This window comes from Anarrhichthys ocellatus, unplaced genomic scaffold, assembly GCF_004355925.1.
Source record: "Anarrhichthys ocellatus isolate YVR2014 unplaced genomic scaffold, GSC_Weel_1.0 scaffold6, whole genome shotgun sequence".
NCBI lineage: Eukaryota > Metazoa > Chordata > Actinopteri > Perciformes > Anarhichadidae > Anarrhichthys > Anarrhichthys ocellatus.
Window position 1 is genome coordinate 4,528,477 of NW_022280036.1, and position 5,396 is coordinate 4,533,872.

Here is a 5,396-nt window from a genome sequence, read left to right on the forward strand (position 1 = left end):
TAGTGCGCATCCAGAGTTAGTAGTTATTTAGTTGCTTGAAGTCATAATGTATCTGCAAAAATAAGAAGTATGTTGAGGCATTATTTAACATTTTTGTATATTTATTCCGTTTTTATATACTGTCATTTATATCATATGGGCGTTAAATCAATTACATTATATTTATAGCTGAATACATATTTGTCTCAGCTGAATTTATAATCTGTACAACACAGGACACCCTCAGATCCGATCAGCAATAACTATAAACAGAAAACCACACATTATAAATTAAAGTGAATAACCAGTTATTAACTGGGAGTTTCAAGTAAATTTAGAATCGTTTATGGTTATTTTTGGACTTTTGTCGCCCTCTACTGGACATAACCTTTTCAACAGTAGCTTTGTTTAGCATCACTTACTGCCACCACATTCATCACCTGCAATCCCTGTATGTAGATGTCATGCCAGCTCATCTGATGAAAAACTTGACTTAACTTTTATATTGAATGTTCATTTTTCATTATTTGGCCGTCTTGATTTTTTAAGTGGCAAACATACAGACGCTGAACTGAAACCTGATTCTACTGAGAGTGAAAGAGAATCTGTCCACCATACGACGACCGCGCTCTTTGTTTCCAACAACATGGGAAGAATTATGAATATGACAAGAGTACGTCACAGCCTCAATGGAGAGATCCCACGCAGCGGCCACAAATGTTCTTTTTTCATTCAGCACCTCCCCTCTCTCCCAGGCAATCTGTCATGCTGATGGGACCAGATAGGGGACCCCCCCCCCCCTGCGCTTAATGTGCCTGTGGCCACAACAGACCAGCAGACAGACAGGTGAGTATGCAAGGAGCATTATAGCCCTAATACCCAGGTTTTCCATGCCATAGAATTGCATGATAATTTATCTTCTCCTTTTGACTACAGTGCATTTAGAATAAAAGTGTTTCATATGAGGAGCTGGAGAGATTGTAAAGATACACTTCCTATTATTCCAAGTCTTGGTGCTTACAATAGCCAAAATCAAATGAGAAAATTACAATTACAGGTCACCAATCAGTGATTTAGATATGTGAGGAAACTGTGACTCTGGATTTATTTTCTGTAGATTCATCCTTTGTTTTAAGGTCACATAAAGGGTGCACTGGACTTTACTGAAGATTAATTCAATCATTCAAACTCTGTCCTTTGGGACTGCAGTCTTTTTACAACTCAGGACAACATCAGATTTACTTGCAAGATACTTTTTGGCACAAGGGTCTCATTTTCTTTCTTTTGTCCATTTTTTCTGACAGTTATCATGTAAATTATAAACAAATGATCTGATCAAGTTCTGGACATCACTTATATTCAAGAAAAGAAGCTGAAATGGACATTTTTGTCAACTGCATTCAAAACTAAGATAAACTATGAATTGTTTACTAATGTTACATTATGAAATCATCATCACAAATATATAAATACATAACATTAGTTCAATCAGGAAAGACACAAATTAACACAACTGCAGAAGCTTCATTTGAAAAAGACTGGCGTTGACTCCTTCAACCAATCACAGATTCCCCAAGTGAGCTACAGTGCACTTGACAAAAATCAGTGAAGGCCGTCCTTTATCTTACGTTTATTAAATATGGCTCACTCTGTTCCATCCCTCAGCAATGAAATATTGCTCCATGTTGCTCAGATCTCAGGTTTTGATTATTGCCTCTGGATAACTGGTATGGCAATTCTTTATTTTATAATGAAGTTTGTCAAAGCGCTGAGAGCATTGAAATTGTTAACTTACTTGGTTGCTACCATGGTCAGTGATTTTCCAGCAGTTGGCCTCAGGAGCTTCTGCAATTCAACGGATCCTCTGCTCTCTTTGAAATGTATCCAGTCATCCAGTAAATCTTCATGAAATACTTGCTTTATACATGTGACTGATTTATTTACAGTAATTTAGATTATACTCACTACCAGAATGTTTTTAACTACTAAGAATACTGTGCAAATCAAATCAAACAGCATCTGCTACAATCATAATGTCATTGAATTGATGACAAATATATTAACTGATTGGTTGTTAGGACCTCCGACAACTTTTATTCTAACCTAAATCATAAATAAATCATGAAATGCAGAGGATAGCTATAAAAGGCATAGCCATTTTCTACTGTGGTCCTCCCTCCTAATTACAGCTTACATTTTGTCACTGGGAATCTCATACTTCATCCTTTCCGCTGCCCCAACTGGGCAGTGCCAATCTGTACAGTAGCATAGCCATGCCACGCCAACACAACATCCCCTGATGGGAGAACAGGTGTTGGACAGGGTCCAGTGGAGCAGAGCGGAGCGGGCTGCCATGATATATCAGATGAACTGGCCAGCGCCGTCTCCTCTGGCCCGAGGGAGGGGGACCCAGCCATTGATTAAGTGTGTGGTGTGTGTTGTGTGTGTGTGTGCGTGCGCAGAGGTTCTGTGAGGTCAGCAGCAGCACAACAATGAGCCCCAACGAAACTGATTGGGACCCAAAGACCCAACAGGGAGGAAGGCTAATCTGGGAAATCCCTGAACAAAAACTGTATATTTTCGCTTGAAGCATTTCAAAATGTTACAACCCACAAAGGACATATTGGTTTGACATTATGAACCAGGATATGAGACATTGAGACGTCAAATTAAAAGACTGCAACGTTTTTGTTTAGGCCATTTAATATTTAAGATGAATTAAATAATACATTTGATCTGTCTGCACTGCATAAACAAAGCACAAGTTGTATAGAGAACTCTATTAACTGTCAACTTTAAGTTCATCAAATTACTTTTTCTGCAGATGTTTTTTTTTTTGTGGATTACATCGAAACATATACTGTATGTCCTACATTTTGGGTGGTCTTAAAACAGGTCCCATGACCCATTACTGTTTCCTGACTCAGACCTTAAGAATCCAGTTTATTGGTTTTTGGAGATCAGTTTCTGAAGTCCCTTTACTGCTAATTTTACAGCCAATATGACACTGAATATGATGATTTGCTCAGTCGCTGTGGAGCCATATTGGCCTAGGCATGCTTGTAGTTCCTGTTAATGGGTTGAATATAATATTTTATGTCCCGTTGCTATAGCCACGGTGCTTAACTTGTGATGTAAAAATAGTCAGGCCCATTCATTTTAGTATAAATACTTCACTTCGCTTCAAGACACAGACTGAGCTGTATGTAAAACATGTCTATTTGAATGTGCCCCGGCAGAGGGAAAAGGTATTGCTACTTTACACATAATGACGGCCCAGGTCGTTTGGCTGAGAATAATGGTGGTTTCGCTGTAAAGCATATCACTCTCATTAGGTTTTTACACACTGGTCGTGCATAACTGGAGATGCACTTGTCTGGACACACACACACATGCATACATTCACACACAGAGTGCACCCACACACAGGCACACAAACACACACACACACACACGCACACACACACACGTATCCATCTCCAAAGTCATTAAATCCCTTTGAAAAGAGGCCTCATTTGAGGGAAGCAATAAAATTTTTAATCATTTTATTACCAAAAGAGTATTTAACAAGTGGGTAATGAAACGCCAAAGGCAGGTTAGCTGAGTTTAACCTTCATAGAGGAAGCCATGTATCACATGCTGCCCCGAAGCATGGTGGGACAGAAATGTCATCCTCCATTATCCACCATACCTGAAGTGTGGCGTTGCGCGGCTGGCAGGCAGGCGTCTCGCTCTGCAAGGCGAGGCTGACGGGAAATTAGGGGGAATTCAATTAATGGACGTTTTTTACGCACCAGGGAGAGGGCACAGCTGCACACACACACACACACACACACACACACACACACACACACACACACACACACACTTTAATGCATGATGCACACACATTGTAACAAATGTAACACACTTGTGATTGCATGCACGCAAACCTCAAAGCCTATCCTACACATCTCACACTGTGAGGGGCTACTGATGGGACAGGAGAGCGGCACATGTTCCTTCCCAATCGCTTTGTTTCTTTCTTTAGCTTACTTTTTATCCTTCTGCTACTTAACGTTCTGTCTTCCTCACTCTGCTGAGCTGGTTCTGTTGAATCTCCTTCTCTCTCTGTGTCTCTCCTTGAAGTGATGGTGCAGCGGGGCCGCTCCACTGCTTTCCCTCAGCAGGTCAATTAAGGAGAAAATGAGGCAGAAGGGGACACTCTGAGACTGTTACCATAAAAGAACCATACCTACCTACCTATACCTACCTGCTTGCTGATTGCTCATATACGTTAAAGTGCTCTGCAGTGCAAGTGCAAGTCTGACTGCGTGTGCATGTGAGAGGAGACAGAGGGAGAGAGTGCCAGGTAGAAAAGCAAAAAGGGAGGGGTTAAATCGTATATGTGTATGATAAAAAAATGAAAAAAAGTGGTATTTCCAGAAAAGCAATCGTCAAGTCTTTAAGGGAGGGGAAGTACACCAGCACCTCTGATAGCACCAAATACAGGCCCATACATTACATCTTGCAATTCCTTTGACACACAGGAATAATTTATGGCTGATAACAAAAATACTCTATTTTCAATAACAAGCTTCTGTGGTACTTAGAGGGACTGGCCCCCAAAGTTAATTGAAAAGTGTCCTGGCTCTCATTTGCATAAGAAACACATTTAAAGGTGAAAAATTATAAATAAATATGTGGCCACCTGTGAAATATGGCTTTTGGCCTGCTGGTCATTTATAACTTTGCCTTTAATTACGTGACAGGCTGGGGTTCTGCAGCTGTAATGAGAGGCTGGAGTGATGGAGAGGAGTGTGTGAGAGACAGAGGGCTATAGGTCATTTAGTGTATGAACAGACAAACATGCATGCAGACGCGCAGATGGACGGATACATACACAGGGAGAAAGATATCGTAAATGTATAGACTCATACACACACACACACAAAGATGGACAGACACACATGCATTGAAACACACAGATATACACTGAATCACAGTACAGTACAATACAGACTGTTAAGGTGATGGTTTATTTTTCCCCCCCTAGTGAGCTCATGAGTTGTGGAGAAGTTGGCCTTCATATCATCTCAATCTAAATTAGTGGACAATCTGGTGACAGCACATATTTTTCCCCCCAGACGTCAGACGTTCCTCTTTTTCTTTGCTCAATTGAATACAAATAGTAAGAAAATAGGTTTAAAGACAAAAAATAAAAAAAACATCTTGATACACTGTCAGTTCCCCACCCCAATGCTGGGAGGATGTGAACCTTGTTGAATTTTAACAGATCATATATTATATATATTACAATATATTTATCATAATTTCCCCTCTTACTGTACAGGCTTCCCCAGCTGTTATTTTGTTATCTTGTAACAATTCACTAATTTACTGCATTTTGAATTCACTTAACCACTGAAGAAAACATC